This window comes from Mus caroli, unplaced genomic scaffold (genome assembly GCF_978045245.1).
Source record: "Mus caroli unplaced genomic scaffold, Mus_caroli_1 scaffold_1, whole genome shotgun sequence".
NCBI lineage: Eukaryota > Metazoa > Chordata > Mammalia > Rodentia > Muridae > Mus > Mus caroli.
In genome coordinates, this window is record NW_028227256.1 from 18,067,937 (window position 1) to 18,092,499 (window position 24,563).

Below are 24,563 nucleotides of genomic sequence, written 5' to 3' on the forward strand. Positions count from 1 at the left end.
TTCTGGATATATGCCCAGGAGAGGTATTGCTGGATCCTCTGGTAGTACTATGTCCAATTTTCTGAGGAACCGCCAGACTGATTTCCAGAGTGGTTGTACAAGCTTGCAATCCCACCAACAATGGAGGAGTGTTCCACTTTCTCCACATCCTCGCCAGCATCTGCTGTCACCTGAATTTTTGATCTTAGCCATTCTGACTGGTGTGAGGTGGAATCTCAGGGTTGTTTTGATTTGCATTTCCCTGATGATTAAGGATGTTGAACATTTTTTCAGGTGCTTCTCTGCCATTCGGTATTCCTCAGGTGAGAATTCTTTGTTCAGTTCTGAGCCCCATTTTTTAATGGGGTTATTTGACTTTCTGGAGTCCACCTTCTTGAGTTCTTTATATATATTGGATATTAGTCCCTTATCTGATTTAGGATAGGTGAAGATCCTTTCCCAATCTGTTGGTGGTTTTTTTGTCTTATTGATGGTGTCTTTAGCCTTGCAGAAGCTTTGTAGTTTCATGAGGTCCCACTTGTCAATTCTCGATCTTACAGCACAAGCCATTACTGTTCTATTCAGGAATTTTTCCCCTGTGCCCATGTCTTCAAGGCTTTTCCCCACTTTCTCCTCTATAAGTTTCAGTGTCTCTGGTTTTATGTGAAGTTCCTTGATCCACTTAGACTTGACCTTAGTACAAGGAGATAGGAATGGATCGATTCGCATTCTTCTACATGTTAACAACCAGTTGTGCCAGCACCATTTGTTGAAAATGCTGTCTTTCTTCCACTGGATGTTTTTAGCTCCCTTGTCGAAGATCAAGTGACCATAGGTGTGTGGATTCATTTCTGGGTCTTCAATTCTATTCCATTGGTCTATTTGTCTGTCACTATACCAGTACCATGCAGTTTTTATCACAATTGCTCTGTAGTAGAGCTTTAGGTCCGGCATGGTGATTCCACCAGAGGTTCTTTTATCCTTGAGGAGAGTTTTTGCTATCCTAGGTTTTTTGTTATTCCAGATGAATTTGCAGATTGCACTTTCTAATTCGTTGAAGAATTGATTTGGAATTTTGATGGGGATTGCATTGAATCTGTAGATTGCTTTTGGCAAGATAGCCATTTTTACAATGTTGATCCTGCCAATCCATGAGCATGGGAGATCTTTCCATCTTCTGAGATCTTCTATAATTTCTTTCTTCAGAGACTTGAAGTTTTTATTATACAGATCTTTCACTTCCTTAGTTTGAGTCACGCCAAGATATTTTATATTATTTGTGACTATTGAGAAGGGTGTTGTTTCCCTAATTTCTTTCTCAGCCTGTTTATTCTTTGTGTAGAGAAAGGCCATTGATTTGTTTGAGTTAATTTTATATCCAGCTACTTCACCGAAGCTGTTTATCAGGCTTAGGAGTTCTCTGGTGGAATTTTTAGGGTCACTTATATATACTATCATATCATCTGCAAAAAGTGATATTTTGACTTCATCTTTTCCAATTTGTATCCCTTTGATCTCCTTTTGTTGTCGAATTGCTCTGGCTAGGACTTCAAGTACAATGTTGAATAGGTATGGAGAAAGTGGACAGCCTTGTCTAGTCCCTGATTTTAGAGGGATTGCTTCAAGCTTCTCACCATTTACTTTGATGTTGGCTACTGGTTTGCTGTAGATTGCTTTTATCATGTTTAGGTATGGGCCTTGAATTCCTGATCTTTCCAAGACTTTTATCATGAATGGGTGTTGGATCTTGTCAAATGCTTTTTCCGCATCTAACGAGATGACCATGTGGTTTTTGTCTTTGAGTTTGTTTATATACTGGATTACGTTGATGGATTTCCGTATATTGAACCATCCCTGCATCCCTGGGATGAAACCTACTTGGTCAGGATGGATGATTGTTTTGATGTGTCCTTGGATTCGGTTAGCAAGAACTTTATTGAGGATTTTTGCATCAATATTCATAAGGGATATTGGTCTGAAGTTTTCTATCTTTGTTGGGTCTTTTTGTGGTTTAGGTATCAGAGTAATTGTGGCTTCATAGAATGAGTTGGGTAGAGTACCTTCTGTTTCTATTTTGTGGAATAGTTTGTGAAGAACTGGGATTAGATCTTCTTTGAAGGTCTGATAGAACTCTGCACTAAACCCATCTGGTCCTGGGCTTTTTTTAGTTGGGAGACTATCAATGACTGCTTCTATTTCTTTGGGGGATATAGGGCTGTTTAGATCATTAACCTGATCTTGATTCAGCTTTGGTACCTGGTATCTGTCTAGGAACTTGTCCATTTCATCCAGGTTCTCCAGTTTTGTTGAGTATAGCCTTTGGTAGAAGGATCTGATGGTGTTTTGGATGTCTTCAGGATCTGTTGTTATGTCTCCTTTTTCATTTCTGATTTTGTTAATTAGGATGCTTTCCCTGTGCCCTCTAGTGAGTCTGGCTAAGGGTTTATCTATCTTGTTGATTTTCTCAAAGAACCAGCTCCTTGATTGGTTGATTCTTTGAATAGTTTTTCTTGTTTCCACTTGGTTGATTTCACCCCTGAGTTTGATTATTTCCTGCCGTCTACTCCTCTTGGGTGAATTTGCTTCCTTTTGTTCTAGTGCTTTTAGGTGTGTTGTCAAGCTGCTAATGTGTGCTCTCTCTAGTTTCCTTTTGGAGGCACTCAGAGCTATGAGTTTTCCTCTTAAAAATGCTTTCATTGCGTCCCATAAGTTTGGGTATGTTGTGGCTTCATTTTCATTGAACTCTAAAAAGTCCTTAATTTCTTTCTTTATTCCTTCCTTGACCAAGGTATCATTGAGAAGAGTGTTGTTCAGTTTCCACATGAAGGTTGGCTTTCTATTATTTATTTTGTTATTGAAGATCAGCCTTAGTCCATGGTGATCTGATAGGATGCATGGGACAATTTCAATATTTTTATATCTGTTGAGGCCTGTTTTGTGACCAATTATGTGGTCAATTTTGGAGAAGGTACCATGAGGTGCTGAGAAGAAGGTATATCCTTTTGTTTTAGGATAGAATGTTCTGTAGATATCTGCCAGATCCATTTGATTCATAATTTCTGTTAGTTTCACTGTGTCCCTGTTTAGTTTCTGTTTCCATGATCTGTCCATTGGTGAAAGTGGTGTGTTGAAGTCTCCCACTATTATTGTATGAGGTGCAATGTGTGCTTTGAGCTTTACTAAAGTTTCTTTAATGAATGTGGCTGCCTTTGTATTTGGAGCATAGATATTCAGGATTGATAGTTCCTCTTGGAGGATTTTACCTTTGATGAGTATGAAGTGTCCCTCCCTGTCTTTTTTAATGACTTTGGATTGGAAGTCAATCTTATCAGATATTAGAATGGCTACTCCAGCTTGTTTCTTCATGCCATTTGCTTGGAAAATTGTTTTCCAGCCTTTCATTCTGAGGTAGTGTCTATCCTTTTCTCTGAGATGAGTTTCCTGTAAGCAGCAAAATGTTGGGTCTTGTTTGTGTAGCCAGTTTGTTAGTCTATGTCTTTTTATCGGGGAGTTGAGTCCATTGATATTAAGAGATATTAAGGAAAAGTAATTGTTGTTTCCTGTTATTTTTGATGTTAAAGTTGGCATTTTGTTCTTGTGGCTGTCTTCTTTTAGGTTTGTTGAGGGATTACCTTCTTGTTGTTTCTAGGGCGTGGTTCCTGTCCTTGTATTGGTTTTTTTCTGTTATTATCCTTTGAAGGGCTGGATTCGTGGAGAGATAATGTGTGAATTTGGTTTTGTCGTGGAATACTTTGGTTTCTCCATCTATGTTAATTGAGAGTTTGGCTGGGTATAGTAGCCTGGGCTGGAATTTGTGTTCTTTTAGTGTCTGTATAACATCCGTCCAGGATCTTCTGGCTTTCATAGTCTCTGGTGAAAAGTCTGGTGTAATTCTGATAGGCTTGCCTTTATATGTTACTTGGCCTTTTTCTCTTACTGCTTTTAGTATTCTATCTTTATTTAGAGCATTTGTTGCTCTGATTATTATGTGTCGGGAGGTATTTCTTTTCTGGTCCAGTTTATTTGGAGTTCTGTAGGCTTCTTGTATGTTCATGGGCATCTCTTTCTTTAGATTTGGGAAGTTTTCTTCTATAATTTTGTTGAAGATGTTTGCTGGTCCTTTGAGTTGAAAATCTTCATTCTCATCCACTCCTATTATCCGTAGGTTTGGTCTTCTCATTATGTCCTGTATTTCTTGGATGTTTTGAGTTAGGATCTTTTTGCATTTTACATTTTCCTTAATTGTTGTGCCGATGTTCTCTATGGAATCTTCTGCACCTGAGATTCTCTCTTCCATCTCTTGTATTCTGTTGCTGATGCTCGTATGTATGGTTCCAGATTTCTTTCCTAGGGTTTCTATCTCCAGTGTTGCCTCATTTTGGGTTTTCTTTATTGTGTCTACTTCCCTTTTTAGGTCTAGTATGGTTTTGTTCATTTCCATCATCTGTTTGGATGTGTTTTCCTGTTTTTCTGTAAGGACTTCTACCTGTTTGATTATGTTATCATGTTTTTCTTTAAGGATTTGTAACTCTTTAGCAGTGTTCTCCTGCAATTCTTTAAGGGATTTTTGTGCTTCCTCTTTATTGTCTTCTGCCTTTTTATCAGTGTTCTCCTGCATTTCTTTAAGTGTGTTATTAAAGTCCTTCTTGAAGTCCTCTATCATCATCAGGAGATATGCTTTTAAATCCGTGTCTAGCTTTTCCGGTGTGTTGGGGTGCCCTGGACTGGGCGAAGTGGGGGTGCTGGGTTCTGATGATGGTGAGTGGTCTTGGTTCCTGTTAGTAAGATTATTACGTTTACCTTTCGCCATCTGGTAATCTCTGGGGTTAGTTGTTATCGTTGTCACTATTTAAAGATTGGAGCAGAAGCTGTGTTCCACTCACCAGCAGTCTCTAAATCCTGCGGCGGGGGTCGTGGGTAGCTGACGGTACCCCGGTGCTGGTCCAGCCGGAAGAGGCCTGTGGTCCTACTCAGGCCGTTTTTCTGCTTCCCTAACTAATGCAGTCTCTGGTCCCGCGTGCAATTGGATTGGAGCAGAAGCTGTGTTCCACTCTCCAGAAGTCTTAAGATCCTGTGGTGGGTGTTGTGGGTAGCTGGTGAGTGTCAGCTGACCCTGCGCCCCAGCTGCACAGGTGCTTTTCTGACCGGAAGAGGGTTGTGGCCCTATGTAGGCCGGATTTCTCTCTCCCCAACCAGAGCAGTCTCAGGTCCCGCGTGATTGGACTGGAGCAGAAGCTGTGTTCCACTCACCAGCAGTCCCAAAATCCTGCGGCGGGGGTCTTGGGTAGCTGGCGGGTGTCAGGCAACCCTGCGCTCCCGCTACCCTGGCGCTGATCCGGCCGGGTGAGGCCTGTGGCCCTACTCAGGCCGGTTTCTGCTTCCCTAACTAATGCAGTCTCAGGTCCCGCGCAATTGGATTGGAGCAGAAGCTGTGTTCCACTCACCAGCAGTCCCAAAATCCTGCGGCGGGGGTCGTGGGTAGCTGGCGGGTGTCAGGCAACCGTGCGCTCCCGCTACCCCGGCGCTGATCCAGCCGGATGAGGCCTGTGGTCCTACCGCTTCTTGTTATTTTTGTTGTTAGAGTTAGTATTCTTTTTTTTGTGGCTGTCTTCTTTTATGTTTGTTGAAGGATTACTTTCTTGCTTTTTCTAGGGCATAAGTTATGCCTTTATTATCCTTTGAAGGGTTGGATTTGTGGAAAGATATTGTGTGAATTTGGTTTTGTCATGGAAAACTTTGGTTTCTCTATCTATGGTAATTGAGAGTTTTGCTGGGTATAGTAGCCTGGACTGGTATTTGTGTTCTCTTAGGTTCTGTATAACATCCAGACCTTCTGACTTTCATAGTCTCTGGTGAGAAATCTGGTGTAACTCTAATAGGTCTGCCTTTATATGTTACTTGACCTTTTTCCCTTACTGCTTTTAATATTCTGTCTTTATTTAGTGCATTTGTTGTTCTGATTATTATATGTCTGGAGGAATTTCTTTTCTGGTCCAGTCTATTTGGGGTTCTCTAGGCTTCTTGTACGTTCATGGGCATCTCTTTCTTTAGGTTAGGGAAGTTTTCTTCTATCATTTTGTTGAAGATACTTACTGGCCCTTTAAGTTGAAAATCTTTATTCTCGTCTATACCTATTATCCTTAGGTTTGGTCTTCTTATTGTCTTCTGGATTTTCTGGATTTTTGGGGGTTAGGATTTTTTTGCATCTTGTATTTTCTTTGATTGTTGTTTCCATGATCTCTATGGAATCTTCTGCACCTGAGATTCTCTCTTCCATCTCTTTTATTCTGTTGCTGATGCTCGCGTCTATGGTTCCTGATTTCTTTCCTAGGGTTTCTATCTCCAGAGTTGTCTCCCTTTGGGTTTTCTTCATTGTTTTTACTTCCATTTTTAGATCTTGGATGGTTTTGCTTAATTCCATCACCTGTTTGGTTGTGCTTTCATGTAGTTCTTTGAGGGATTTTTGTGCTTCCTCTTTAAGGACTTCTACCTGCTTAGCAGTGTTCTCCTGTATTTCTTTAAGTGATTTTTAATGTCCTTCTTAAAATTCTCTACCAGCATCATGAGATATGATTTTAAATCTGAATCTTGCTTTTCGGGTGTTTTGTGGTTTCCAGGACTCCCTGTGGTGGGCGTAATGGGTTCTGATGGTGCCCAGTGGTCTTGGTTTCTGTTAGTAAGATTCTTATGTTTGCCTTTTGTCATGTGGTAATCTCTGTTGTTAGATGTTCTAGCTGTCTCTGGCTGGAACTTGTTCCTTCTGTGATTCTTTTAGCCTTTGTCAGCATTCCTGGGAGTCCAACTCTCTTCTGAGTCCCAGTGGTCAGAGCACTCTCTGCAGGCAAGCTCTCCTCTTGCAGGGAAGGTACACAGAAGTTTAGAGCTCAGATCCATCTCCTGAGTCCCAGGGTCAGAGCCCTCCCTGGAGGCCTACTCTCCTCTGGCAGGGAAGATGCCCACGAGTCTGGGTCTCAGCTCTGCCTCCTGGCTGAGGATAAAGGCCCGAAGGGACCCTGTCCAAGAAGCTCTTTTGCATCTGCGGCCCACTTGCTCTCCTATGTAGGCTGGTTTCAGTGATCCCAAGATCCTGGGTGTGCTAGGGCCCACTGAGTTCGTGCCCAATATGGTGCAGGGCTGGAGCCACCAGAACGAATCCCAGCCGCTGGTTGGGCAGGTTTCCTTTGTCCCTATTACTGCAATGATCCCAAGATCCTGGCTGTGCTAGGGTCCACCGAGTTTGCGCCCAAGATGGCACAGGGCTGCCACTGACCGGAATGATCCCCAGCCCCTAGTTGGGCAGTTTTCCTTTGTCCCTGTTCCTACTGGCACAAGACCCTCCGGGTTGTTTTGGAACAGATGTTGCATTCCACTCACCAGTGATCTCAAGATCCTGGATATTTTAGGGTGCCTGCTGTGTGGAGAATCCTCTGGGGACCTTGGGACCCTCCTCTGAGTTCGTGCCCAAGATGGTAAGGGGCTGGCCTGCTCTAACTGGTTTAAACTCTTAGTCATGTCTCCTGATAAACCAGCCACTTTTCCTTTCCTCTGCTTCCCCCCCCCCTCTCTCTCTCTCTCTCTCTCTCCTCTCTCTCTCTCTCTCTCTCTCTCTCTCTCTCTCTCTCTCTCTCTCTCTCTCTCTCTCTCTCTCTCTCTCTCTCTCTCTCTCTCTCTCTCTCTCTCTCTCTCTCTCTCTCTCAGATAGGATTTTGCTCTGTAATCCTGGCTGTCCTGGAACTCAATCTGTAGATGAGGTTAACTTCAAAGATCCATCCACCTCTGCCTCCCAATTGCTGGGATTAAAGGCATGCACCACCACCTGGCCTCAACTCCATTTTCTTAATTAGACACATACAGTTATTGTATCCTTCAATTCAGTTGGTGGTTTTGGGTTGTCAGAGTTCCGCAGTGTACACTTGTTGATTTCTCCTTCTGTATGATGTAGCTGAAAAGCTGCTCACCAAAAGGCACCTGGGCATTAGCTGCTCTCCTCTGCCCTGCCTTTGCAGTCAACTGGCTGAAGATCTCTGACTGGGAAAACATGGTAGAGGTCCTCCAAGGGCATCACGGAGCTCAAGAGGGCTCCAGGGTGGAATGGAGAAGCCCTGACACGGCACTCAGTATGAGCATGAGCAGTTTGGTTCTCTGTAAGTGGAGTATGGGGGCTCTTGCCAGGGCGGTCTTGTAAGGAGAGCTACTCCTTGATGCTATGCGTGAGGATTGTATATTACAGCCACAGAGAATCATTATCTCCGTTGGTCTTGTTTTCTCTTTACCCAGCAACACATTAATGTAACCTTTACCATAGTTTTGGCCTGGCTCTCAACAGCCTCATTTTCAGAGACAGTAAGGAACATTCGGTAACGTATTTCTTAACCTGAAACTTCATTTCCTTCCCTAACATGGTCCTCAGGAAGTCCTGGGAGGCCTGGGTCCCTTGGCTCTTCATCCCTAACAGTTCTGTGCCTCAGGCAGTGTGGACTTCACTTTCCAGGTGCCTCTTCTGATCATGCCACACCCTGATAAGAAATGGCAGTAGACAGTGTGACCTAAAGACAAGTGTTATACTTTATGAAGGTGTTATACTTCATAAAAGTTACAGTTTTTTGAGTTGCCCATTTTAAAATATGTGTTTTTAAAACATTTGGATCTCGGTAATGAAGTCACACAACTTCTCAGAAATATGAGTGTTGGTAAAGCTAGTGTATTCTTGCTTTTATTAAAAACAAAAACAAAAACAAAACCCAACCTCTAAGAAGAATTTTTCTTCTTAGAAAAAAATAATCTTTACACCTTTTAGTTGGTATGTAAAATAGTGAGTTTCATTACAAGATTTTTCACACATATGTGTCCTTCTACTTAGCTTATATTTTCCCTCACCATACTTCTCTACCTCTCTTAACTGACCCCTTTCCTTTTCCAAACATAAATATGTATACATGTATATGTGTGTGTACAGCACTATATATGTGTGTGTGTGTGAAGCATTATATATATGTATACATATATATACATACACACATACATATATGCATTTGTAGCACTATATATGTGTGTGTGGTGTCTGTATACACACACACATACACACCACACACACACACACACACATATAGAGTGCTGCACTACATACATATGTGTGTGTGTGTATGCAGCACTATATATCCTAAATGTTTTATAAAAGAGCTTCAGAAAAGGTAGCTGTTTTCCCCCAAGTCTTAGCTCTTGGGCCCCTGCCTTCAGTGAGCCTTTTACTTGTATGATCATGCTGTACTTGTATTACCATGATGAGATTAGTCATGCCAGGAACTTTATAAAGGTTATGCCAGGAGCTCTCGGTTTTTGGGCTCTGACTCTTTGCTATGTTCCACCTTCCAAGCAGGTTGAGATAGATTAAAGGCTATCCAGCTGCCTTGACTGGGCTGGATCAATATGTATGTTATATGGGATGAGCGAGTGAGCATGTACATGTGCCCACATATATGACACATGCCTGTGCATGAGGCCAAAGGCTCCCCATGTGCTCCTTTCCTGCACTCCACATGTCATGTCCTTTCCCGTTTCCTTGAGGCCTGACACAAGCATTGCAAACACCACTGTCTGCAAAAGTGATTGATTGAAATAGAAGTGACTCCGAATCCCTTGAGTCCATTCGGGCAAGCCTCTTAGAAACCCAGTTTCTCCAATTGTAAGATAAAAAAGCTAAAAGCTGTCCTCTTGTGTGATGTTTTTAGAGAAAAATGAAAAGGTTTTGTGAATTCCCATTGTCTGTCTGATAATAAAGAACTATCAGGTTCCTTTTATGTACCGTAACAAGAAGTCAGACATATCATTGTTGCTTTATTATACAATGAAATTTTAACAGTAGAGGTGGTGTACCAAGTCTAAAGAAGCAAGAGGGATCTTGCCAGAGTCTGGCAATCAGGGGACCCCACTGATTAAAAAAGAAAAGAAAAGAAAAGAAAAACAACCAATCAAGCAGAACACCAGGAAGCAGCAAGCATTGCACACTTTTTGCAGGTACGCTTCAGCCACTCAGTTGAATGGTTCTTGAGGCCCAGATTTTTGCCTTTGTCAAGGTTCTGATGAGTTTCTTGGGCCTTCCCTGCTGTGGGTCCCTCATCCTCTTTGCTTTTAGGGGTCACTGTGGATTTTCATATCTGTTGTCAGTTTTAGTGGGATAGATATTACATTTAATATCATTACCATTCAGTTTCATTAACTGGCATGTAGAAATAATAGCAGCTTCATAGGTATAGCATGAGTAATAAAGACAATGTATCAGGAGAAGGCATTGAGGATGTTAGGAGCTTTTCAATGCATTTGAGTTCTCTGGTTCTTGCATTGCCCACTCACACCCAAACAGGCGTGACCACAATGCTCACCTGTTAGCCTGCCAAGAGCATTTTAACCAAAGGTGATCTGGGATTGGTATATTTTAATCCACGGGTGGCTGTTGCAGGTAACAATTTGATAGCAAGAATGCAGGAATCCTTAGCCGGGCGATGGTGGCGCACACCTTTAATCCCAGCACTCCGGGGGCAGATGCAGGCAGATTTCTGAGTTCAAGGCCAGCCTGGTCTACAGAGTGAGTTCCAGGACAGCCACAGAGAAACCCTGTCTCGAAAAACCAAACCAAACCAAACAAAACAAAAAACAGAAAAAGAATCCAGGAATCCATTTATCTATCAGGAAGGAAGAATTTTTTTATTCAAGTTGATGCTATCCAAGCATCTATTGTAAAATGCACTTCCCATGGTCTCTCTTATTCATTCCTGTTTAGAGAAACAAAGAAACTACTGTCATAGCAAGCAAACCCATACTTTACTACTTCAATTCACAGGGCAGAATGGAATCTGTCCGCTGTCTCTGGCTGCAGCTGGAGTAGAGGTAGGTTCTAAGATTGGCCCAAGATGAGTAGGTTCTAAGTTAGACCTAAGTTAGCTGCATAAAATACTTTCCTTTCATAAGCCAGATGATGTTACTCACAGAATCATTTATTAAGAGTTTTAGTGGGAATAAAAATCTCCAGTTATTCAGAGATTCACAGGCTTGACTAAGAAATTATTAAATCTTTGCCAAGAAGTATAAGTTTGAAAGAAACAAAAGAAACATCACTTTTATGGACTTTATTTGTATTTAAACAAACTGAAAAATAATCTGTCATTTAAATAACAATTAGAGATGTGGGGCCTGGGTATGGTTTTTGTTGTGATCCTGCATTACAGTTATTTTCACATGAGTCCTGTGCATTAGAGAAACAAATTAAAGTATTGAAGTATGAAATATGGTTATGTACTTATTAATAACGGGGGATGTTCTGAAAAATATCTTCATCGTCAATTTATGTGATGTTAACGCATTTGTTATTATTTCTGTATTGTGTGTGTATATGAGTAAGTAAGCATATGGCCTGGGAAGTTTGATTGCGCTTACCCCACACTGTCTCTGGGCAGGTGTTGGGCTTTAGGGAAGCCCCAGAACACCAATCCGGGGGTGGGGAAGTGCAGTCAGAAGAGCAGGACAGCTGGAGCTGGTTCAGGCGTCCCTAGGCCTGTGATGAAGCCAGGGCATCTGGTTCTCAGGCTCTGAGACACTCAAGTGCTGCTGGGAGCCATGGAAGAGCTGAGTATGGAGTGGGGGCCTACAGGCTAGATCTAGCTCTGGGCCTCCGGCTGGTCCCGAAGGGAAAGAGTCTTTGGCTTGTTAGCCGCAGTCTTGAGCTTGGGCTTGGTGGAGTCTGTGGCTGGGAACACAAAGAGGCCTTCTATGGGAGATTAACCAGCGGCTCTATAGGCATAGGCCCTCTCCATGGCTCCCCATAGCAAATCCCAATGAATAGAGGCAGTCCATGGTTTAAAAGTCATTTATTGTCATGGTGGTGAAAAGTGGATGTGTAAAGCTGTACCCCACTTCTCAGGGTGGGCCTGAGGTTAAATACCTTTGGCAGGGAGGAGTGTCTGGGAAGGAAAGCTTATTGGCTAAGCCCTCCAGGCCTCTAGGTACCTCATTAAAATGGAGACCTATCTTGAGCCTATGTTACCACAAGTCATGTCCTCTACATGTGGAGGGGTTTGGGGTGTTGCCCTTATATGTCTGATGGCTACAAATCTATGGGAGATGGGGACTTCAGCTAATGACAGGGTCCTGGTACCAGAGAACAGGCAAAACTCCTACCATCCCTTCAGGGTCTCCAGGGTTTCTAGCCTTAGCTCAACTGGGAACCAAGCTACCTTTCATGGTCCCACATCTCCCCCTTTTAATTTTTTTAAAGGAGAGAGAGGTGTCACTGGAGTGATTATGTCATTTGTTATGAAAAATTTGGGTGGGGTGGAAGTATCAAAATAAAATACTACACAGGCCAGAGGGGTAGCACAACTAAGCCAGAGGGGTAAGGAGGGATGAGGATGGGAGTGGGGAAGACAAAGCATTATTGAACCAATTAATTGTTCATTGAGTTGTACAGTTTGTTGAAGGTACAAAGAACAGATGTCTGCTTTTTTGCATGTTTATGTGTTTCATAAATGTTCTTAACAAAGTAATTAAAATTATACTATTAGAAAAGAAATTCAAGCAGAATCAAAATGAGCACAGCACATCGGAGAAGTGGGTAGATGAGGGTAGTAACTACCTATTCGCTGTGGGACACAGTTGCTCAGCAGCTGCTTGCTGCAGCATCTATTATGTGCCAGTTCTGTGCTTGGTACTGGGGTGGGTACAGGTTGACAAAGACAGATGGGTCCCTGTGATATGACAGCCTCTATATGTTGGAGGACAGGATCAAGTGTTTCACAGGGTTCCTATTTTCTGGGCAGGAATCTTTGGACTATGGTGCTGCCCTCTGGAGGTCTCAGGAAACAAACAAACAAAAAACTCACCTCTTGGTTCACACCAGGACCCAGCAATTGTGAGGGTCTCTTGACTGGAAAGTCATGGGCATTCTCAGAAGACCTCATTCGTCATCTGAGAGTAGAAGAGGGAAGTTAAGGAATGAGGTCACAGCCCTATAGGGAAGTGCTAGTGCCTTCCCTTTGTCTGTATAGCAATGAGTTTTCGTGAGTCTTGGGGTTGCACTTTGTCCATTGCTTTGTGAGAGCAAGGACTTTGGCTTGATCTTTTCTCAACTTTACAAAGAAATAAGCACGTGATACACCTGAACCTTGGTGCTGTTCCAGGTCATTGTACTTGTAGGACTTGTCATTGACCAGTCTAGACATCAGGTATAAGAGTACAGAATACATTCCTGTGGGCAATGTAAGCTCAAAAAGTAGAGTCTATGGGAATAACTTATGTTTCCCATTCTCCATCCCGTGTGACAAAATAGAATGATAGCCAAGATTTTTCTGTAGACATTTGCTTAGGTCTGCTTGGATCTCTGTGCCCAAAGGCTGATCATGACAGCCCCATTATATACCAACAGCCCTACTATGAACATCATGTTAGCCAACGGTATCCCCTCTCCCGCTCCCCACCCTCCTGAAATGTCCATCATGTCCTTCATGTTCTTCCTTGAACACCTGGTAAACTGACTGCATACATTCCCTTAGTTTCTCCACAGTATGACCTGCAAGGTCATATACATGCACAAGATGATCCTAGGAACCCCAGAACCCTGACTTTTCTTCATAAGGAACTACGTAAAAACACAATAGCCACTACCAACACCAATATTGCTTACTACCTGGCTTGTGTGGGTCTGACCCGGCCCAGTGTGTCTGTCAGGTCTACATCAGTCTAAGAAAGTGCTCTGCCTACATTTTAAAGAACAACCAAAGGCTTCTGCCACTGTCTGGATCACATATCTTAGACAAGGCAGAGCCTCCTTTGAAACCAGAACACACTGGCAATTGAAACCCAAAGATCTTGATGCCTGTCCCAATAGACTTCTAATTGGACAGAGAGTCTGCCCACTGAAAAATGTTTGTTAAATAAGAACCAGGTTTTCCTCTTGATGGTTCATTACATGTGACTACACAGAACTTCTGGCCAGACAGAGAAGTCTCTGCTACTGGCTGCAGTTCCAACCCAGGTGTCTTTGCCTCAGGATAGGATTAAATTACTGAATGCAGATCAAGACCAACCTGTATCTACATCAGTATTAGAGTGATTTAAAGAAAAAAACATAGGATTATATGACTAAGTAACCGTACTGTTACATCCAAATGTTGACTTACATCTAAGTGGAAACCTGGAACCTTCTCAGTTATGTAAATGTATAGTACTTTAGTCCGTATACCAATGTTTAATAATGTGTATTAAATTACTAATCAATGTAAGCTTACAATGGTGTCATTGTCTACAATTGTATCAGAAATCAAAGGTAGTTTTGTTTTCAGGGAAAAATAATGTGATAACTCTTTGATTTTTTTTTTCCTTAAATGTGGAATTGTATCTTAGTGCACCCCATCTTTTCCACGGGAGAAAGTTGTGTAACACTGTTTATAAGGTTAAAGTTAGTTATAGATCAGCTGGGGCTGTTTTCCTTACCCCACAGGTACCTGGGAATGCAGTGCTGTCAATTCCACCAGAGGCCTCTCAATGGCACATAGATAGATAGATAGTTAGATAGATAGATAGATAGATAGATAGATAGATAGATAGATAGAAAGAAAGTTTAGTTGGTCCTTAGTATATGTGCCATAGCGGAGACACAAAATGTTCCTTTTTTGTTTTTCTTGGGCACTCCTCTGAGATGTGGCTGGAAGAAATTCTCAGTCTCTTACCTCCAAAGCCATGATGTCATCACAGACATAGGTCGCGTCTTTGTAGCAGTGAACTACAGGAATGAGCAGATGTGTGCCCTTCCTCTTCCTTGTACTTTTTATGTCTATAATCAATTTCTATACAGCTAAGACCAGGTTCTCAGTGTTCCTACCAAACTAAAGAATATTTCCCTTCACAGTGTATGCACAGATTCTGTTGTGTTGAAGAACTAAGCAAGCCATGGGATGGTGAACAAGAACTCATGTACTATTTTTGCTTTACAGTTTGAAGAGAAATATATTAAAACACTAAAAGACTTGAAAAAGCTAAAGAATGGTAAGAATTAATACCTAACTGCCTCTGAGCAGTGTCCTCAATATCAAGTTTAAATACCAGATTTTATCTACAAAATTGTAGCACATCATGAGATGGTAGAGGCAGGGGGTAGACAGTAAGGAGTGAGGACCCCTGAGGAGACCTAGCAGGGCTCTCAGAGCTTGAAAGGGATTTTCTCTGAGGACTTGAGGCAAGGGCTTTGAGGAGTTACTGAGGCTCCACCTCCAGGACCCCAGGAATGGGCTCTTTCATTTTTCCATGAACTAGAATTAGCTACACCAGCTTAGGATCCCACAGTACCTAGCACTTACTTACCTTGTATTTTCTAACAAGCTTTTAAACACAACTCCTCACTAATATTGTAGGTTGATAATGAAATAGTAACAGTCATTTGAAAGTCCAGGTGAAAGTATAGGAGGGAAGGGAAGGAAGGAGGGAGAGAAGGAGGGAGGGAGAGAAGGAGGAAGGGAGGGAAGGAACAAGAGAGGACAAAGAACATACCCATGGTGTTAGTTAAAGAGCATACAGAGATGCTACCTAGAAATCCCTCCCTACCGACTGACCTCGAAGTAAGGAATGCCCTACGGCTTCCTTAACTTCTTCCTGAAAGACCCATGAAGATAAATTAAATTAAAAACTACAGAGACCAACAGCATATCTAGATGTGGGAAACAGCAATGCTAAATGTTAAAAAGAGGAAGAAAAAGTTTTTAAAAAATAAGGAGCTCATTTTAAAAGTGCTTGTTGATCTTGTAGGGGAACTAGGCTCGATTCCCAGTGCCCACAGGCAGCCTGGAAGCATTTGTAACTTCAGTTCTCGACCGTCTGATGCCCCTTTTTAACATCCATAGCTACCAGGCATGGGACACAGATATAAACAGGCAAAACACCCATTTAAAATAAATTAAAATGTAAAATAAGAAAAGGAAGGTGTGCTGGCTAGTTTTGTGTCAACTTGACACAGCTGGAGTTATCACAGAGAAAGGAGCTTCAGGTGAGGAAATGCCTCCAGGAGATACAACTATAAGGCGTTTTCTCAATTTAGTGATCAAAGGGGAAAGGCCCCTTGTGGGTGGGACCATCTCTGGACTGGTAGTCTTGGTTCTGTAAGAGAGCAGGCTGAGCAAGCCAGGGGAGGCAAGTCAGTAAGGAACATCCCTCCATGGCCTCTGCATCAGCTCCTGCTTCCTGACCTGTTTGTGTTCCAGTCCTGACTTCCTTGGTGATAAACAGCAGTGTGGAATTGTAAGCTGAATAAACCCTTTCCTCACCAGCTTGCTTCTTGGTCATGATGCTTGTGCAGGAATAGAAACCCTGAATAAGAGAGAAGGAAAGGAAGCAAAACTAAAACTTGAAAGGCTTCCTTTCACTTGTGATTTTCTCCTATAGATTCAGTTATCATAACAAACATATCATAGACAATCCTCTCTTTTCTTTGCTTCGTCCAATAGATGGAAGTTTGATGTTCCAGCAAGTGCCCATGGTAGAGATCGACGGGATGAAGCTGGTGCAGACCAAAGCCATTCTCAACTACATTGCCTCCAAATACAACCTCTATGGGAAGGACATGAAGGAGAGAGCCATGTATGATGAGGTTCCTGTACTTAAGAACGGATACCATGAGAAGGTTATAAGTCTTCTCTTGAGCATAACTGTGGTAGGGAGATCACGACCAACTTCAGGCTGGACATTTGCACTGATATCAAAGTGGGAGACTCCTGTGGAGAGGGAGCAGTAAATTTGGTTGCCCTTAGAGAGTTGTGCCTATAGAGTAGGGCAGATACTCGACATGGGTATAGACATCTATAGACTATAGACATCTCTATACATTGGGTATAGAGGTCCATGGTTAGAGGATAGGATAGAGCCATGGAATCCTGATTTCTCTTGCTTACTCTGTAGAGGCAAGACTCTTAGCAGTTTCATGGAAAGGTTAGACATGGAGTTACTACTAAACCAGAAATGGGATCTATCCAGGAGAAATGGGCATGCATCCTTGGCTATGCTTATATCAAAGTGTGCAGAGCTATATTGTTTATACTATTTTAAAAATTCAACAGAATTTGAGAGTGTTCTTCAGCCACAATGTATCATTTCTGCAGGGGGGGAAGGCAGGGGAGGGCAAGGGGAGAACTGACTTGTGGGACAGCAGAGATAAACCTTGATATTTTATTATGTAAAAAAAGACATAATACACCACCCATTGTACATTCTCCTTTGTTTAAAATGCCCAGAATTCTCAAATCCATAGAGACAGGAAGCAGATTAGAAGCAGTCTAGCACTGGGGGGAAGGGTTTGGAGCTTGACTGCAAAGGCTACAGGTCATCATACAGTGTCCTCTTGTGAGGCTATGCTGGGGCCTAGCAAACACAGAAGTGGATGCTCACAGTCAGCTATTGGATGGATCACAGGGCCCCCAATGGAGGAGCTAGAGAAAGTACCCAAGGAGCTAAAGGGGTCTGCAACCCTATAGGTGGAACAACAATATGAACTAATCAGGACCCCCCTGAGCTCGTGTCTCTAGCTGCATATGTATCAGAAGATGGCCTAGTCGGCCATCATTGGGAAGAGAGGCCCATGGGTCTTGCAAACTTTATATGGTCCAGTACAGGGGAATGCCAGGGCCAAGAAGTGGGAGTGGGTGGGTAGGGGAGTGGGAGGTGGGGTATGGGGGACTTTTGGGATAGCATTGGAAATGTAAATGAAGAAAATACCTAATTAAAAAAACAATAAAAATAAATTACAAGGCCAGTGAAAAGGCCTGGTGGATAAACAAACAAACAAACAAACAAAAAGAGTTCTGGGACTGGGGAGTGTCATCCTTTGCAGCTTTGATGAACATATGGGAAAGCACAGAATGGGATGCCTGAGTGTCAGTTACAGTTATTAACAGATGTCAACAAACTGATTATTTTTAAAAAGTAGCCCAGCAACTTCACTTTACATTTTATTCAAGTTTTCCTATAATGCATACCTGTGATCATAAAAAAAATCATATCTAGCAAGGTGCTGTTTTAGGTGGGGTCTGAAAAAAATGCAAGCACAACTTGAGTTGGACAATAGGACACGAGAGGGTAGTGGCTCTGTGTTTTATGGAAAATTGAGAGAGCTTCTGACATGAGGTCTGTAATGAGCCTAAGCCATGTGCTAGGCTTAGGGAGGAACAGCAGAGCTGGGATGGGTGTGGCACACACAGGAGGCACAAGCCCTCTTTGTAGGACTTACTGTTAGTTGTGGGTGCCACATTCTTTCAGTATCGACTCTGGTGGATCACTGATGCTCCTTCCACCATGTTTCGTTATGTGGATAATTAAAATTTCACACATGTTATCTCCCTTGTACACCCAAGAAACAAGCGTTAACTTATACTTGAAAGTTGGAGGTCCCACAGAAGGACTTTGACTTGGCCACCATCTGAGTGAGTTCTATTCTCCTAGGTTGTTAACCACTGCGCAATCTCTCCAGCCCCATCTCTTAGGTAAACAATGAATACAAGACAGGGAGGAGGTATTTGACAGGAATTTTCTCCTTCAGGATTGACATGTATACAGAAGGCACATATGATTTGAATGACATGATTATTCGCTACCCTTTCCTTCCCCTGGGGAGAAGGCTGTAAGCCTCGCTCAGATCACACGGAAAGCAAGAAAGTGTAATCTCCCTGCCTTTGAAGGGGTGAGTAGAGGCTGCTGTGTCTCATCCAGCAGCACTGAGTTTGGAGGCCACCATGATCTGAAAGAGAATCCTCCAGTTTAGGGCTGCTACAATAAAAATTACACTAAGTGGCTTTGTGCTTCGTATATCAGGAGACTTATTTCTCATAATTCTGGGGGCTGAGAAGTATAAGATCGGGCTCTGGTGAATTCCTTTCTTGTAAGGCCTGCTTCTTGGTTCATGGATGCCTGACTTCTGGCTGAGTCCTTACATAGCAGATGGTTCAAGGGAGCTCTCAGAAGTGCTGTAATAATCACGGCAATGGGAGACCTGGGCTGCAGCTCAGGTGGTAGAGTATTTGCCTAACATGGGCAAAGCCATGGGTTTACGTCCAGTACTTCATAAATCAGGTAGGGTGGCACATGCCTATAACACCAGCACATCTGTAATCCCTGAACTCAGGAGGTGGGGGCAGGAAGAGCAAGTTCAAAGTCTTCGTTGGCTACTCTGGATACATGAAAGTCCATCTCAAGGTATAGATGTATAGATAGACAGATAGATAGATAGATAGATAGATAGATAGATAGATAGATGGATGATAGATATAGATGGATGGATGATAGGTGATAGATGATACATGGATGATGGATGGATGGATAGATAGATAGATAGATAAAAACTAATGTCATTCACAAGAGTATATGATTATTTCTCAAATATCCTACCTACAAACCATATCATATCATGAGTTAGAATCTCAATATATGACTTTTGGGGATCATAGACATTCAATCTAACAAAGACAGGAAGAAAGCAGTGTCTACTGTTCCTGGGCATCGACCTTCCTTTCTAAAGGACTTTTATTAGTATTAGCCTAGCACTGAAGGTATTCTGCAGAGGCATCGTTCTATTTATATCAGAGTTTGCGATTTTCATAAAAATTGCTTTTGCTAGGATTCTAGAATTTTCACTATGGTGTAACTTCTTGTTCACAACTAGAGCTGGACTATGTAAAGGTCTAAGCTGCCTTAGAGGTTGGAATAGATCATGCAGAGCACCATAATACTGACTTAGGGGCAACACAATGAAAGTGACACATTAGAAAATATGCCAACACTGAGTACTGGGATACCTGAGACAAGCTGCTCATCAGAGACTACTGTAGTGTTCAGAGACAGGAAGTTTATACACTGACACATAGAACAGAGAAATGACATCATGATTTACAGGTTATTTTCCCAAGGAAGTTACATAAAAATAAGGGAATGAAATCCCATCATTATATTTAGTACTTGCTTTAATAAGACCTCTCTCTGTGTGTGAATAAACATTATTCAAGATGGAAGTCATGCGAGGTCATGTTGAATAAAATCACAAACCAAAAATGGGCTAGAAAAATACAGACTTATAAGCAATGAAATAACCACTTAATTTCCATTATATCATTAATTAATTAATTCAGTGAATGTTAAGTTGTTGCTTGTGTGTCAGGTCCAGGGTAAGTAGGTACCAATGTACAATCAGATCCCCGACCCTGGTTTTTGTGGTGCTGATGATGTAGGAAATGTTCCATGATGATAATCTCAGCAACCATTATTAAAATCTATGCTATGTAAAGTATCCTGTGAATGTAAATACATAGTATAAATTACATCATTCATTTGTTGGCTGAAATGATATCTTCATGGATAAAAGTGTTTGCTACCAAACCTGGTGACCTGAGCTTGATCCCTCAGACCCTTGTGGTGGGGGAAGAGAACCTATTCCATTGGATTGTTCTCTGATCCCCACACAGGCTCTGTGGCAGGTGGACACACACACACACACACACACACTTACACACTAAATGTAAAAAAAATCATGTTGTGCTTAGTTATTATAACAAGCAGTTTTTCATACATCTCTTGGTATTTATTATCTTACAGTTTGTTTGACAAATATCTTTGACTAGTAGTTCGGTATGTGCCTTGTTTCTCTTATTCATGTGTTGCCCGAGCTTTTGTCCCCCCTGGTAAGAACACACTCAGGACAACCGGAATCTTCTGTGGCAAAAGCTTTATTGCTCACTTCTTCAGGAGCCAGTGGAGAAGAGAGCGAAAATGGCAGAAACCCGTCCCTTTTATGGAGGATTGTCCTCTGCCTCGGACGTGTCGTTCCCTGATTGGCTGCAGCCCATGGGCCGGAGTTGTAGTCACGGGGAAGGCAGAGCACATGGGGTGGAAAACTACCCCGGCGCATGCGCAGATGGTTTGTTTACACGGGTGCCAGTGCCATCAGCGCCATCTTGTAATGGCGAATGTGAGGGCGGCTCCTTACATTCATGTATCTTAAATATCATGGATTATTCCCCCCTAATTGTCATGTAACTTTCATCTACTAAGAAAAGTTAAGAGAAATCTCAGAGGCCACAGAGATACTCCCCGTGGATGGAGTAGACTTGACATCCATCCTATAGAATTGTCTTGCACAAATGTGTCTGTCTTTCCATCCCATTCTCTATCACTGACACAAGTCATTAGTTACAGACATAGCTCAGTCCTCTCTCCACACCCAGGCATGCCAACTATGGCACAATGTTGAGAATGGAAGTTAGAGTTGCCAAGATGATGGTTCAATTGTCTTCATTTCATATATGTGAGTGTGCAGTGGTGTGTGCTCATGTGCATGCAGGTGGAAGTCCAATTGTCTTTCCTAGATCACTTTCCACCTTTGTTTTTGAAACTGAAACTGAAGTTCATCCTTATGCTAGGCTGACAGGCCAGTGGGCTTCAAGGGATCTGCCTGTCTCTGCTATACATACATATATATGTATCTTCCAAGGCTGATGTTACAAGCATGAATCACCATATCTCACTTTTTAAAAAAGACTTATTTATTTATTTTATGTACATGGGCATTGTATCTTCACACGCACGCACGTGCATGCGCGCGCGCACACACACACACACACACACACCAGAAGAGGGCATCTTGGATCCCATGGGACTACAGTTATAGACAGTTGTAAGCTGCCACATAGGTGCTAAGAATTGAACCCAGGACTTGCCAGCATTCTTAACCACTGAGCCATTACTCCAGCGCCATGCTCCATTTTCTCGAGTGGATTCTGGGCATCTGAAACCAGGTCTTTGTGCTTTCACACTTGGCACTTTTATCAACTAAGCTATCTCCTCAGTCCCTCCAGTTGACTTTAGATCCCAGAAACAAACCTAAAGGATGAAGAAAACAGGAAAGAGGAGAAATGTATACTTGCCTACACAAAACTGGTCTACTCATGGGTGAAGGGGCCTTCCATGAAAGTCAAACAACTTTCCATTCATTATGTATAGAGAGAGCTGAACTTTGCCAATTTTAGGATGTAAGGACAGGGAGAAACTGCAGCAGGAGGTGAGCCCTTGGCACATGTGTAAAATTCAGGAAAGGGCAGTCGATGTGAATACCATGTGGGTCTGGGAAGGAAAATGGAGAGGTCCTTTAGGAGACAGCAGATTCCCTGTCTCCCCCTCCTTCATGACAGGGCCCTAGAGAGAGGTCCAGAACCCCATACTTTTTTGGCAAGGCTATAAGAAGGAGAATTGGGCCGAAAGGATTGGGGAGACACTAGTGTTCCAGCATGACTGTATATGTTCATGAGTCAATTTTCTGTATCCTCTAGGCGCTGAAGGACCATGGGCAAGACTACCTTGTTGGAAACAGGCTGAGCAGGGCTGACGTCCACGTGGTTGAACTTCTCTACCACATCGAGGAACTAAATGGCAGTGTTGTGGGTAACTTCCCTCAGCTTCAGGTGAGATAGCTCAGTCCCTCAGAGGCAGAGGAGGCTCTCCTCTCCTCGCAGGTCTCTCTTCAAGTACTGCCATTGGGCTTCTGGCATCTACCCTTATCACTGTGCACCGAATCTTATGTTAGCAGCCCTCTTTCCATCTGTTTCTGTCTCTCAGTTTTTGCCATTAGCAGACATTGCGTTTCTCTCAGCATGAGTACTGTCTTAGTCAGGGTTTTCCGGACTCGCAGAACTTATATTAAGGGAATTTATTGGAATGACTTACAGTCTGCAGTCCAACTAACTCAACAATGGGCAGCTGTGAATGGGAAGTCTAAGAATCTCGTAGTTGTTCAGTTCCATGAGGCTGAAGGGTTTCAGCTGACCTTCTATATGAGCTGGACTCCTTCTTCCATTGTCCTTATATAGGCTTCCAGCCAAAGGTATGACCCAGATTAAAGGTGTGCACCACCACACCTGGACCTAAACTGTTCTTATGTGGAACTTTCTCTGTCCCACTCTGGTCTTGAACCCAGAGACTTACTTGCCTCTTTCTCCTGAGATTAAAGGCATCTACCACCTTGCTAGGTCAAAGATTTTCATGGCCACTATACCTGAAGATCTGGATCAAAAGTGTGTCATCCCATGCCAAGATCTGAATCAAAAGCCTGTGTCTTCCAGCCTCAAGATCTGGATCACAGGCATTCCCCCCACCCCCATTTCTGGATTGTAGTTCATCCTGGATATAGTCAAGTTGACAACTTGGAATAGCCATGTTAGCTGCCAACACAGCAACAGCCCTCTTTCATCTCTTGCTGTGATAGTTCATAAAGTCTGGACTCTGGCTTTTCTGTTCCATTTTGTCATCATTGATGACTCGGCATCTTGATTTCACTGGTGTGAGGGTTCCTCTGTATTGGCGTCTGACAGACATTTTATTTCCTTTTTCTTTACACAAGGGGTGACTCCTATACAAAAAGGGTAAGAAGGAAGGTAGGGCTGACTGAAGCTACATAAAGTCTTCAGGGTGTTCTGGGAAGGAACGGTTAGTCAGCCTTATTCCCACCTCTTCTTGCCTCTATCATCTGTTCCCTGAGCTCTGCCTTCATGTTACTCAAGGGGGTTATTTGTTTTTTGTTAAGGAGGGGTTGGATTTCCTGGGACACACCGGTTTGGGCCTCACTTTGAGGTTTTATATTGCAGGCCTTGAGAACCAAAGTCACACAGTGAAGAAGCTTCTACAGCCTGGCAGTCAAAGGAAGCATTTTGAGGATGAGAAATGTGTAGAAGAGCTTAAGAGCTTCTTTTACGAGACTGGACAAGATCTCACATAGATTCCCTGTCTTCCAAGAGTTCTGGCAATGAAGTGCCCATGGCGTCCCAGTAGTCATGGGGCCAATAAAAGTTTCCAACAATTATGTGTCGGTCTTGTCAGACATGAACCATACATGGTTCCGAACAATATCTCGTGTATTGGGTGTTGAACAAATTTGAAATCATGATCACCTCCTAAGATGTGCCTTTGAATTTAAATAAAGCAGAGAGAGAGAGAGAGAGAGAGAGAGAGAGAGAGAGAGATGTTTAAACTAAGATCTATTTAAAAATCTTGTCATTTCTCACCTGTTATGGACCCTGTCAAAAAATTAAGCAGAATTTTTCATCAGATGCTTTGACCAGTGCAAAAATACTCTTTTATAATGTGCTTTTATAACTTTCTGAGTAATAACACATTTTTGTAAAGAATCCTGTTCCTTCAAGTAATTTTTCTTAGTCACTCTTGTATTTGCGTGCTTGCCTCCAATGTTGAGCATCCACCTGTAAATGATGTGTACATCAGATACACTCTCCATCTCATGGAGATTTTGATGACTGCAGTGAGAGGAAACAAGACAAAACACGGCAATTCTAATTCAGCCAGGCATCCCCAAGTATCACATTCTGAAGGATGCTATGACAACATAGCACAGACTTTACACCTTAAGATAATATAATCTTCATCTCTCAGAGTTCTGCAGAGTGTGGGTTTCAGGATGGTCAGAAATGCTCCAGACTTTAGCTGAAGACTGTACGGAAAGATCCTTCTTTATTTATTCCTATCATCTGCCAGTGGCCAGCCATGCTAGGGTGTCTTTG

General features: G+C 42.5%; 1 pseudogene across 1 annotated transcript in view; it reads left to right on the top strand.

The window, feature by feature from the left end:
- The window catches only part of LOC110299718 (glutathione S-transferase A3-like), a 35,843-nt pseudogene extending 11,995 nt beyond the window's left edge, over positions 1-23,848 (top strand). Inside the window, exons 2-6 of the transcript XR_015045625.1 lie at positions 10,757-10,863; positions 14,961-15,012; positions 16,464-16,639; positions 22,323-22,454; positions 23,634-23,848. The product of XR_015045625.1 is annotated as a glutathione S-transferase A3-like (transcript). The remainder of the gene's footprint in view (positions 1-10,756; positions 10,864-14,960; positions 15,013-16,463; positions 16,640-22,322; positions 22,455-23,633) is intronic.
- The last annotated feature ends 715 nt before the right edge of the window (positions 23,849-24,563 follow it).